Source organism: Equus przewalskii, chromosome 19, assembly GCF_037783145.1.
Source record: "Equus przewalskii isolate Varuska chromosome 19, EquPr2, whole genome shotgun sequence".
NCBI lineage: Eukaryota > Metazoa > Chordata > Mammalia > Perissodactyla > Equidae > Equus > Equus przewalskii.
In genome coordinates this window covers 37273158-37287107 of record NC_091849.1, presented here as the reverse complement: position 1 = coordinate 37287107, position 13950 = coordinate 37273158, and the positions used below count along the sequence as shown (strand labels likewise).

General features: G+C 45.4%; 1 long non-coding RNA gene across 1 annotated transcript; it reads left to right on the top strand.

Moving 5' to 3' along the window:
• The first annotated feature begins 7494 nt into the window (after nt 1-7494).
• On the top strand, nt 7495-8469 carry LOC139077173 (uncharacterized). The gene is made up of 2 exons (XR_011529501.1): nt 7495-7821; nt 8218-8469. It is a non-coding gene; the product is annotated as an uncharacterized lncRNA (long non-coding RNA).
• Nucleotides 8470-13950: the final 5481 nt, after the last annotated feature.

Genomic DNA, 13950 nt, shown 5'->3' with positions numbered 1-13950 from the left:
ACAAAGGCGACAAGAGGAAGCAAGCAGGCACGAACTTCCCCAGAGAGAAGAGGGTCCCCCCTGTTCCCACGGCCTTGGCTGGCTGCTCCCAGAAGGTGCTTGCTCTTAGGTAAACAGCCATTCTGTATTTCTGAGCATCTTTCCCACCTCACTTCTGCCCATGTGACTTCAAGTTTCCCCTAGCAGCTGTGTCCCACGGAGGACAGACTTCATTCTGGGTTGACTTCTCCCCACCACTTTCAAGATGTGTGAATATTTCCACCTGCTCTACTTCTTTTTTCCTCATGGCCTTGGGTCTCCTTTCCCCCTGCTTCCTTTCCCCCAGAACTGCCCACATCCATTGCTACTGTTCTCGGCCTTCAAGGCCCTCTTTTTCCCTTTCTTCAGTCTCTTCTGACTATCAGTCTCTATCTATGGATTGATGCTTTTCTTTTCTTTTTTTCCAATCAATTTGCTCACCCAACAAGTGGTTAACGAAGGCCCCTGAGAGCTGGCGCCTGGGTGAGGCTGCCGTGGTGACGGAGGCTGAGCTCCTGACTCTGGAGACGGCCTTTCATGTGGGCAGGCTCCTCAGTGAACCCTCCTCAGCTTCCTTCCTCTTCCTCTTCATCCTCTCACCAGTTGTCAGTAAAATAGAAGCTTGGTTAAACGCTTAAGTTTTTTTTTATCATAAGTGAGTTATGATTCTCTTCCCCGGGAGATAGGTTTTACAAATGCCTTCTGACTGTATTCATTTTGTTTCATAAACAAGGGCTTTATGGGTGTGTGTTTGTGTATGTGAATGCTGTGTATATTTGCATGTGTATTTGGGTCTCTGTGTTTGTGCGTGTTTGCGTATACGTAAAAGGCTGAGTTAAACAATTATATGGTGATTGTCAGGAATAACTTACATGTTAAAGATAGAAAAAGGTCAAAATGTTTTTAGGCTTTGTGTTTTTCTAAAATCTTCCGCCTCCTACCAAGGCTGGCTTTTCCCTTCAGAAATATAGCCCACAAGGGGCAACACTGGAATGCATCTTTTTTAAAAGGGAATCTTTGGGGGCCGGCCCCGTGGTGCAGCGGTTAAGTTCGCATGTTCTGCTTCTCGGCTGCCCGGGGTTCACCGGTTCCGATCCTGGGTGCGGACATGGCACTGCTTGGCAAAGCCATGCTGTGGTAGGCGTCCCACATATAAAATAGAGGAACATGGGCATGGATGTTAGCTCAGGGCCAGTCTTCCTCAGCAAAAAGAGGAGGATTGGCAGCAGTTAGCTCAGGGCTAAACTTCCTCAAAAATAAATAAATAAATAAAAGGAATCTTTGGTTTTTCTCTCACCCCAACAGTGTGGCACTGACAAGATGTATTTGATGAACGATGTGGAGGATGGACCTTAAAGCCATCTGCTTCTCCAACAAGTTTTAGTGGACAAAAAGACCCTTTCAGAGGGAAGGGGAGAAAGTAGTCATAAAAAGTGCTGAGCAACTGGAAATCCTATAATTCCACAAGTAGACCGTTGGCGCCCCCTTTTCGAGGATTCTCAGATCCAATCTTCCTCTGGCCCAGAGAGCCTCCTGCGGCCACCCTGACCCCAGCCTGACCCCGCCTGCCCCACCCCCTCCTATTCGAGGATCTCCGGCATTTTCTGGCCTGACTGAGATGATTTTATTTCGCATTTGATCACCTTTGCACAATAGGCTCCCTCCTCCCCACCTTCTGACATCCTGGACACACCTCTGCTTCCTAAATGTGTGCGTCCACACCTTCTTTCTCTCCTTTGTCCATTCATCAAAACGCACGGCTTGTCAACAACTGGCTGGGCATTGTGCTAAGAAGTGAAGCAAAAATAAAAAACAAGATGTGGTCTTGGCCGTGAACCAAGAAGAGGGCCTGTGAGGGAGTAATTGCAAGACGATATGATAAATTAGGTAACAGAACTAAGTCCAAAGGGCGACCTTATCCCCAGTTCGCCATGGTTCATTGAGCAAATGTTTACTGAGCACTTGCTGCTCATCTGGCTCTGTTCTAGATGTTGCAGCTCTGGGGTGAAGAAAACAGATGCAGTTCCTGCTCTCGCGAAACTTACACTCTAAGGAGGGGAGATAAGTGACAGGCCAGTGAACACCAATGTGTAGACAGTATAAGAATTGCAGCTAGTGAGAGGAGTAAGATGAAAACACAGCAAGGTGACATTATAGTTTGATCCCAGATAGTGAGACTTGGCCATTCCTAGTAATTCCGTCCTCTTGAGATTGATTGTTTCAGGAACAGACCCAAGACCCGCTGGAGAAGGGCATCTAGGAGGTCTCTGGATAAGGAACGTCTCTCTGGGGAGGTGATAATTAACAGGATGGAGAAGATCTGAGGGAAGGGCTTTCCAAGCAGAGGGAACAGCAAATGCAAAATTCCAAGCAGGGGGAACAAGCTGAGTGTTCCAGTCAGACAGCCAGTGGCTGGAACGCGGTGGGCGAGGGCGCGGGGATGCAGTGAACCGAGCGCTTCAGCCTCCCTTTCGACCCCTCTACTATACCTTCCTGTGTCTCAGAGTGGAAAGCTAAAACCAAGTGTTCTAGACTCCTTTGCAGCTGTGGTCCTGGGGGCTGGACATGGAGTATGAACCTGGGAAGGTAGCAGTAAGGCAGGGGCCATCTTCCTGCCACCTTCAACTGCCACTGGCACACAAGGTCCTGGAATCACCCCGTGTCTCTGCAGCACAGTTCCAGGGTTTGGCCACGAGCTTTGTGGGCAGCTGTGGTCTCCTGATCCCAGGGCTGCTATCGTGGTGGTATTTTCGGGAAATCTACAGTTCCAAAGGTAGCTGCCTAACCCTCACCTTCCTGCGGGGGGCAGTGGCAGCAGCTCTCCTGGTAGGCAGCTTCAGTGGTGTTATTCCAGGAGTCGCTCCCAGAAGCCCAGCACAAAGCCTCTTTTACCCTTCCAAAGATTTTGAAGGAATCAACTCTTTATGTTCAACCTCTTTCTGCCTCAAATACCTGGTGTGGTCTCTGGTTTCCTGCAGCTGGTCCTGAATGATACAGGGGTTTGGGAGACTCAGCTCTCACCCTTGGGGGACCCCACTGTTAAACAGAGAAGTACCCATCTAACGCTACCTTCTGTTTCCCAGGGCAGCGCCAACTCCCTCTTCACAACGAAACATTTTCCCCTTACTACCTCAGGGTTCAGACCCAGTCAAAAAATTGTTGGCAGTCTTAATAAACAAATCCGCAAGTTTCCCTTTGCTTGCCATGCTTGCTGAATTGCTCAAAGAATTTCAATAGATGTGGCAGGCTGTCTCTCCCCGAGTAGGTTACACTTGGCTAGATGTTCATTGACTTGCCCTTTGTGACAATTTGACAGGCTAGCCAGATATGGAAATGATGCTGGTCCGGATTTCCAGGTGACTTGCTCACGAAAGTCAACATTTATGGAGTCATACTGTGAGCAAGGCCTGTGCAACAAGCACCAAGGGAGATGTAACTCTTCCCCCCGGTCTAGTGGAGAGAAATACATAGACAGACCACAATAACTAAGGCTGATCGAGTGTTTACTGGGTACCGCTCCAAATGAATGAACTCACAACAACGCTATGAAGCAAATCACCTTATTTTCCCCATTTTACAGATGAGGAAACTGAGGCCCAGGAACTTTAAGTCACTTTTCTAGAGTCACACACAAAGTGGCATTGCTGGGATCTGAACCCGGGCAGCCTGGCTGCAGGGCCCCTGAAGTTAATCCCAACCAGGTAGTGTGCGAGGCTCAAGGAAAGCACTGGGAGAGCAAAACAGAGGTAGGAGTAATTCAGCCTAAGAGAGTCAGGGCAGGCTTCCCCTCCTCTGAGAGAAATCGCTCATCTTCTGGTCAATTTGGCAAACGTGCATTGGACCTGGACTTTGTGCTGGGCCTGGAGGAAGGTGCTGGTGATACAAAGATGAATGAGACCTGCTTTCCTGCCCTTGAGGGGCTTGCAAGCGAGGAGGGGAAGCTGACAGCCAAGAACATTAATTGGGATATTGGAAGATAAGGGGTTCAGAGACAGCACCAGGGGATGGGTCAACTCTGCCGGTGACTTAGGGGAAGAAAAGGCTTCTTCGAGGAGGAGACACACGAGTTGGGCTTTGGACAATGAAGATGGTTTGTCAGGACGCTAGTTTGGGTGGGGTGCGGGAGGTGAGGATTGGGGGAAAGGCAGAAGGCTCCCCAGATGATGGGAACAGCAAGTGCAAAGACAGGAAGGTGGGGAACGTGATGGTGTGTCTGAGGAAGTGGGAGCTCGCTGGGTTGCCGCCGTGCTAGTGGGCGGCAGCCGGGGAGGGGGCTGTGGAGTGCTGAGGAGTTTGCACTTGGCTCTGGGGAAGTGTTTTTCAAAATGAGGCTTGTACCCCATTCGAGGATGGTGAAGTCAGTTTAGTAGGTCAAGGCCAGTATTTTAAAAAATGAAAAGGAAATTGAAATGGAATAGACTAGAATAAAATAGAGAGATGCAATACTTTTCGTATTAAGAGTAAGTACGTCTTGTGAAATGCTGTTTCAGTTTTACGTATTGGGGCAGATACCGCAAGTTTTTCAACGATCCATTGTCCTCTTCTTCATTTTAATAATCAGATCCCCAAGGGTTGGCCCGCGGCTGCCCAGCTGGAGACTACGTGTTCCAGCCTTTTCTGCAGTCAGGTGTGGCCATGTCACTAAGTTCTGGCCAACACAGTGCGAACAGTGGTGGTGTGTGCCACTTCTGGGTCACGCTCCTAAAAGGAATGCCATGCACTCCTTTGTGTCTTTCTTTTTTCCCACTGTCTGGGATACAGACATGATGGTAGGAACCGGAGAAGTCCCCTTGGGCCCAGAGTTGGAAGCTGTGTATTGAGGGTGTAAGAGCCTTGAAAAGCACACCCCCAGACTGTGAGAGGGAAGTCAGGTTATGTGAAAGATAACTTCTATTTTATTTAAGGCACACTTACATTTCTGTTACATTATCTCAGACCAATCCCTAATACACAGACGTGTGTGTGTACATATGTATTTATATGTGTGTTCACATACGTATAGTGTTTACACACACTCCCCACCCCCCAGGCCATACTGTAAACTATATTTATTACTATGGATTGTGGTTTAAAAAAAATGGAAAAACTACCTGCCCTTAAAAGATGTTTTAAGCAAGTGAGTAATGTGATTGGATTTCTGTTCCCAGGCTGAAGCGAATCTTAAGGACCGCTTAGCCCAGTCAGTGCTTCTTCTTATGATGGGGAAACTTAGGCCCCTAGAGACTAGGTAACTGATTCAAGGTCCTGGGGCTCAGTGGCAAGAGCTGGTCCTTGAACCCTGATCTCTGAATCCAAGACTGTGTCCCTTCAGTGTCAACAGGTGATGAAGATTCGTTTATCTTGCTCTCTCTTTCAGTCTTCAAACCCTTTTCTACATCCCATTGTTCCCCCAATTTTCTAATTAATTCAGTTCAATTCAGCACATATTTATCGTAAACCTACTACATACTAGGTTGTACAGACATAGGAACGACCTTCGTAAAAGCTCCTTAACTGGTATCATAAATAGATACCGAAGAAAGTATAGAACTGTGTTTATGCTTAGATCGATGTATATACACATATTTCCTAGCTCTGACCCCTGAGAGGGCATAGAAACAATGACACGCCAGGAGCAATTGAGCACATCTAGAACCCAGATTTGGTTTTAAATACCATACATCAATGAAAGAAACGAAGGTTCCTTGGAGAAGTGGTTGATTCTGGGCTGGGGAGGGAATACACGGGGTGAGCCTGGAGCATCTTTTCGCGGCGGGAAGTAGGAAAGTGCTCAGAAAAAGATGAAGAGCTCGTGGGAAAAACAGGAACCAACTTGAAAGTGCTCCTAACGGCCGAAGCTGGAACAGTGTGAGCAAAAAACTAAGTACCAACAGTATCGGATTTTGTAACCCAGAGAATAAAATAAATATCCATGCATTCATACTGATATAAATAATTGCATAAAAAAATGACTTCCTTAACTGAGTATCTAGATGACTGGAAATATGAAGATTTCAAAATTGAGTAGCAATTGGGTAAGCTCGAATAATTTCACTTTGTGGTAACTGGAACTAAAACCCACTTGTGATAGACAAGTCTTGGAACAGATGGTGAAGGTCCTAGCTCTAGCCCTCTCTCTGGCACTTGACAGTCTTGTCACCCTCAACATCTACAAAATAGGGGTAAGACCATCCGCCTTGCCTACCTCACAATTCTCCAGAGAAATAAAGTATATGAAAGAAAGGGGAAATGCAAAGAAAAAAATAAAAGCTCCTTAATCACCAGGGACCCCAGCCATCCATATCCTAATACAATTAATCTTCATTATTCACGGATTCTGTATTTGTGAATTCACCTTCTCGCTAAAATTTATTTGTGACCCCAAAATCAACACCCGTAATGCTTTCATTGTCACTACAGACGTGCAAATCGTTGAAAAATTTGAGTCACCCAAATGAGTGACTTGCCCAGTGTTGCCTGCTAAGGCAGAATGAGGTGACACTCTGCCTTCTCCTTTCAACTTGAATACTGTAAACTAGTGTCCTTTTTGGTATATTTAATGCCATGTTTTTTGCATTTTTATGCTTTTTTGTTGGCGATTTTACTGTTTAAAATTGCCCCCAAGTATAGCTGAAGTGCTGTCTAGTGTATCTAAGTGGAAGAAGGCTGTGACATGCCTTATGGAGAAAACACATGTGTTGTGGGGCTGGCCCCGTGGCCAAGTGGTTAAGTTAGTGTGCTCCACTTGGGCGGCCCAGGGTTTCGCTGGGTCGGATCCTGGGCGCAGACATGACACTGCTCATCAGGCCATGCTGAGGTGGTATCCCACATGGCACTACCAGAGGGGCCTGCAACTAGAGTATACAACTATGTACTGGGTGGCTTTGGGGAGAAGAAGAAGAAAGAAAAATAAAAAGGAGATTGGGAACAAATGTTAGCTCAGGTGCCAATCTAAAAAAAAAAAAAAAGAAAGCTTTAAAAAAGGAAAATACATGTGTTAGATGAGCTTCTCTCAAGCGTGAGTTACAAGGCTGTTGGCCATGAGTTCAATGGGAACAAGTCAATGATATATACATAATAAGATCTCTTTAAACATAAACACATATAAAATGTTTGTGACCAGCAGCTCACAGAAACCTAACCCTGTATTTCCTGTAGGAACAACAGTTCAGTATTCACTAATTCAGTGTTCGCAGCCACTTTATAGAACACAGCTACTGTGAGTAATGAGAACAGACAGTATTTAGTAGCCACTTCCACGTGCCTGGCACACCCTATATCTTCTTTGACATAGTCTCAAATCTTCCCTGCGACATCCTAGAAAAAAGGCTTTTGTCTTAGGCTTCTCCCAGTCATCTAAGTGTTGAAGTTGGCCGGCTCTTCTGCCATTTTATCACCCTCGACAGATGTCTGATTAGCTGGGTACTTTGTGGTCACATTTTTTTCAAGTAGGCCAATAATTTTTCCTGATTACTATATTCAGTCCTTGCCAATTTCAGAGAAAAAATGCTTACTGAGGTGACAGACACTTGAATTTTTTTTCACCGCTTTCCTGCAACTTTTTATTATGAAAAATTTTAACCATTCAGAAAAGTTGAAAAAATAGTAAAATGGATACTCATAAACTCTGAAGGCTTGTCACATGGAAGAGTGATCAGATTCATGGAGCGTCAGAGAATGGAGCTAGGACCAAGGAAGGGAAGGTAGCGGATGACAAACCTCGCCTTGAAACAAGGAAGAATTTTCTATCTTTCCAGGAGGATGGACTTGGCTAAGGCAAGATGCACATGGACAGGGACGTGGTGGAGCAGATCCCTGTGCCAGGTAAGAGGCAGGTCTAGACAACAGCTCAAGTCGTCTGTGAATCCACAATCCACTGTTTTGTCTGAGTTCTAGAATTGCCACAGTCTTGTTTTCATAGCAGTTGTATAGTATTTCAGCCACCTCATGCGTTAACTCAGCATTTGAGAGCAGATCTGAGAGCCCAACCTCCATTTGTAATGTGGTTTCTCTGGGAAGATGTGTTGAATTTCAAACAAATGATACACAAACAGACTTTTGAAACACGACCCCTTTAGAAGCTGGAGAATTGTCTGTTCTTCTTTTCACTCATCCTTAAACTCCTTGAAGCATCCCGGCGGCCCTCCGAGGGCTACTGCTCTGGGATTTGGGGACCAAGTCTGTGTTTGCCTTAGTAAATTATGATTTTCTAAACTTCAGATTCCAACATGGAGTTGACCTGGACAGGAAGGAAGAAGACCTGAGACGTGGCCCCTCTGAGTCATATTCTCCCAGCCCGGCTTCATGATTTCGTCTGAAGTAAACGCCTGGGGCGACAGATAACCCTGCCCCACTAAGAGCCTGCTCTGACGTCTCCAGCCGCCATTCTCCTCTTAGGCTCCCAGTAGCTGTCTCTGGACAATGCAGACAACATATTTTTGGTGCTTGGTTACAATATATTTTGGCATTTTATTATGTGGTCTCTTGTCTGATTTCTAGGTCTTCCGTGCGCCTGACTCTCGCCTCATCATGAGGTTATAAACCTTGACCTGACGTCTGCTCTTAACATACTCATCTTTTAGGGACTTCGTAAAACCCAGGGCAGCACAGTATGGTGTGTGAGAAAGACCCTAAACTTGGAGACAGATAAAGTTCATCAGAATTCTACTCTCCCATTTACTAGCCATGGGACCTTAGCAAATTATTTTAATTTCTGAGTCTTGGTTTTCTCATCTCTAAAAGGGAAATGATTATACACGTGTAAAATGTCCGTCACAGGCTAAGCACCCAATAAATGGCTGTTCTCACAAATGAGCCCATGTCGTATGACACCATTTAGATGAAATTCTAGAACAGGCAAAACTAATCTATAGTGACAGAAAGTAGACCAGTGATTGCCTGGGGCTGGTGGGGGTGGGATGGGGCCATGACTGCAAAGGGCCAAGGGACGCTTCGGGGGTGGGGAAAATGTTCTATATCTTGATTGTTGTGGTGGTTACATGGGTGTGTACATTTGTCAAAACACATCCAGCCGTGCCCTTAAAATGTGTGCTATTTAGTGTATGTAAATTAGCCCTCAATAAAGCTGGTTTAAAAAACATTTCATTCCCTTCCTTTTTCCATCAATGAAAATGGGTTGAACTAAGGAACACATTCCAGAGCCAAATACACATTTTAAGTTATCTTCCATTTTAGATTATTCATTTTACTGTATAATTTTCCCCATGGATCCATGTAAATAAATGAGAATTGGCTTGAAACCAAATCTCACTTTTTAAACTGATTTGTTTCACAACACTGGAGAGATGTGTCACGAGGGGCTTGAGAGGGCAGACAGTGGGATTAAGATACAATGAAAGTCTACTTAACAATGCCACGTATTTTTAAAAAATCACTAACTTATAGGGGAAAGGTATTTTTTCTGGTGAAATATTAAAAGCTTGCCACAGAACAAGGTAGTGATGAGAGCTTGGCTGAATGCGGTGGCCTAGGGGAGTTTTTCACTTCTGTCGGCTCAGCACTCCATCAGCCTCCTCTCAAAACAGCTCCTCCTTTCCTCTAAGGGTGAAGGGTGAACACCAGACATCTTTTTTTTCTTTTAAAGATTTTATTTTTCCTTTTTCTCCCCAAAGCCCCCGGTACATAGTTGTATATTTTTAGTTGCAGGTCCTTCTAGTTGTGGCATGTGGGACACCATCTCAGCGTGACCTGATGAGCAGTGCCGTGTCTGAGCCCAGGATCTGAACCGGTGAAACCCTGGGCTGCCAAAGCAGAGCTCGAACGTAACCACTCAGGCACGGGGCCGGCCCCCAGACATCTTTTAACGAACTTTCCTGGAATCTGCTCCCACCATACTTTTACTTACATTTCACTGGGCATAACTTTCTCATGTGTCTACAGCTAGCTGCAAGGGAACCTGAGGAATTTAGTCTATTCTGAAGGAAGGCCGTATGACAAGCTAAAAATCAGAGGTTCCATTACCAAGGAAGAAAAGGATAATGGATATTCACATTGGCAATAATTAATCTCTGCCCAAAGCCCTATCTGGTAACAGAATATTTCATGTATAAATAGTAGAAAATTGGAAATTGCATAAATTAATAATATACATCCATATTATATCCTTATCAAAATGATTTTGTTTATCCATAGTTCTTGAAATGGAAATGTTTCAATAGCACATCATTAAGTAGGGGGTTGGGGAGCCAGGTTACCAAAATTATGAGCTCTGTTCTGTAAAATGATATATAGATGACATGTGTATATATAAAAATATTACATATATGTATGTGTATATATGTAAGTCTGGATGTGGTCAAAGTATTTCTCTCTGGTATGGTAGGATTACATCACATAATTTTAATTCACTTTATACCATTATTTTTACAGAAAAGCATGTGTCATTTTTATAAGCAGAGGAAAACTACACTATTTTCACTTAAAAAATATGTGGGCATCTGTGTCTCTTGGGAACTTCATGGGTGGAGCCGAGAGGCAAGCTGTGGCAGGGTGGGATCAGTCATTTTCCTCCGGGCACAGGAGAGACATCGTTCCGGGTCCCTGTGAGACCCTGGGCAGTGGTATCTAGGAGACTATTGATCCCCAGGCCTGGAGGTCAGGAGAGAGATCTGTGCTGGAGTTACAGGAGTCATGATGGAGACTATGGCCAGTGAAGCTAGGGGACAAGATGCAATCCTGCAGCCACTGTGCTGTGAGTGTCTTTCCTCTGCCCCTCCAGGGCTCTGGGCTCCCAGAGGCTGACCTATGCGGACTGAATCACACCAGATTCCCTGCCTTCTGGCTTTCCGTTGGGCTCAGCCAATGGGAGGCCCTGCTAGGAGACCAGAGGATGGGAAGAGAGAGAAGCCAGAGTATTGGTTTCTCTGGCTCCCTCCATGTGGGTGACCACAGGCAGACTGCTTCTCTCGAACAAAGGTCATAGCTCTTGTTAGGCAGGCTTCTCCACACTGTTGTCCTTCCGGTCCCTGCCCGCTCCTGCTCCCTGAGAAAGGTAATGCTCCCACTGTTGCCAGCCCCAGGGTACAGCACGCCCCGTGTGGTTTCCCAACACCTGCCCCACACCTTTGTAAATAGTTCTTTTTCACACTCTCCTCATATTACCCAATTTGAGTGTGCCATCTGTTTCCTGTCAGGACCCTGACCAACACGGAGGGCTTGGGGTGAGGGAGGGACAGAACACCGAGTTCAAAGAGCAAGGAGAGGGAGAGGAAACTGGGCCTAAGTGGCAGAGGAGTCGAAGGCAAACCAGAGGTTGTGAAATCAGGGGAGAAGTTTCAAGGAGAGAGGAGCCAACAGTTTTATGAAGATTGCAAAGAGGTCAGATAAAGATGAAATCTCAAAGGTACATTGGGATGGGCCATCTGGAGGAAGGACTGGGAAGAGGAATGAAGAGAATTGGGTGGGTGGTTGTGGGAGTCAAGATCTGAGTTGGAGATCAGGAAGAAGATAGAGATGAAGAGAGGTGAGAGAAGTGAGTGGGGCAGAGGGCAGAATCAGGGCAGAGGCAGGAAAAGGAGGCAGCCAGGCCACAGAGGGAAGAAAGAGGACTCCTTAGTCCAGATGGGGTAAGCAGGTAGTAACTCCAAGAATGAGTGTGTATGCACAGTGGCACACACATACGTACACATATACAACACCCACACCCACATCCACTGTATTCTACATTAACACCAACACACACACATACACAAATGTATATATACAACCATGCTTCACCACACACAGCAAAGATACATACATTTGCACACATACGCACATCATCACACCATATACACAAAGTCACTGCCAGATCCACAGATCTTACCAGGAGCCCATGCAACGTGAGATCTTTGCTTTGTTGCAACACTTGACTCTTTGCTGGCATCATGTTGAACTCTGAAGGGCGCAGATGAGAAAAGCCTTGTTGTGTCTACTCAGGCATAAAAAAGGAGTTCTCAGTGTTTACAGTATGGTGCCTGATGCATAGTTAGTGCTCCATGGTTAAATCTGGAATGGCTACATGGTCACTGGCTCTCACCCTGACATATTGGGCAAGGGCTACACCTTCTAAGCAACGTAACCCAGGGGCTCCTAAAGACTGACCTCCATTGACCACAACCCAAATGCCTGTCCATACAATGGAATATTCTAGAATGAAAATGAACCGTGTACTACAACATGCATGAATGTTTATAACATAATGTTGAGCGAAAAGAGCAAATTCTAGATCATTATGTGCATGCATGATACTCTTCTTATAAAGTTCAAGAACAACTAAAACTAAACACTACCTAATTTAGGAACACATGCCTGTAAAATAAAAACTTTTTTTAAGAAATGTAAGAGAATGCTAAACACGAAATTCAGGACAGCAGGTTCTATCTGGGAGAGGCAAGGAATGGACTAACAGAGGATTGTGTAGATAGACGGATGTCACTGTTAATGTCAGCTTCTTGAGTTGGGTGGTGAGTTTACCACCCAATATCATATAATAATAACAGCAGGCCATGCTTGGACCAATGATGAGAAAACATCATGAGCCAAGGATTATGATTAATCTAATTCTGTACATCGGATGTCCTGTTACAATAAATAAAAATAAAGACTGTCCTCTCAGCTTGACCCTAGTTCTGCTTATTTTTGCACTTCCTCCCACAGCAATGCTGAGGGGTCACTGCAACCTTGCTCTTGGCAATCGGGGTTACTAGCGCAAGGCTGGGCAGGAAATGAACTGGGGGATGAGGCCATATCTGCTTTAACACTGTTCTCGATAGATCCTTTGTGGTAAGGGTTTCCAAGAACCAGCAGAGCAGTTGGGGGAGCTGAGCAACATTTACAAGAAATGAGTCCCTGCCCCGCCCCTAACCACCCCCCACCCACCCCCTTTCTCCTCCCTGTATAGCCTCCAACTCTTTCTCCCCACCCAGGCCCAAGTGAAGGGTAGCTCACAGGAGCCAATAATGAATATTTCCACAGAACAGAACTGCTTACCCGACTCTTTGGGGGAAGAACTGCCCTGACCTCCAGATCCTGGGCCCTGAAGGAACCTGGACATGACTAATCCACAAACATCTATTAGGTGGCAGCGTAGCACAGTCGTAATAAGCATGGACTGCCTGGGTCCACATTCTGACCTGGCCACTGCTTAGGTATGTGACCTTTGACATGGTAATTAACTGCTCTGCACCTCCGTTTTACCCATCTGTAAAATGGGGACAAATAACAGCATCTACCTCATGGAGAGTTGTTGGAAGATTAAATAAGTTAATACATGCAAAGGAGGCAGAACAGTGCCAGGCACATAGCAGGTACTGAATGAGGGCTAGTTAGTATCTCTAAGTGTGAGGAAAGATGCAGATGAATTAATGAGACCATGGTTTAGCCCAGGGACAGAAAACTTTTTCTGCAAGGGCCAGATAGTAAATATTTTGGGTTTTGCTGGCTCTAAGGTCTTTGTCACAACTACTCCACTCTGCCATTGTCGCACAAAAGCAGCCTTAGACAATTCATAAATGGATGAGCTTTATGTACGAATGCTGACAACTGAATTTCATATAATCTTAATGTGTTGCAAAATGTTCTTCTTCATTCGATCTTTTTCCAACCATTTAAAAATGTAAAACTCAGTCTTAGCTCGCAGGCTCTACAAACCGAGGTGGTGCACCAGACTTGGTCAGCAGGCCGGTGTTTGCTGATTCCTGCTAACGGGGGAAATCATTAGCCCCTCTGGATTTCTCTGCTCTGTCTGCATGTTCAGTGCCTTGCTTTACAGGCAAACAAACTGAGGCTCATTCTCCCAAGTCCATTGGAAATGCTGCCTCCTCTTTGAAGCCTTCCCAGATCACCTCAACTAAGGACCGTAATAACTCTATCTGCTGCCTCCTGTGTGATGAACACAAATTTGTTCAATACTTTTAAAACTTATCATGAAATACTTAAGACACACCAGAAGCT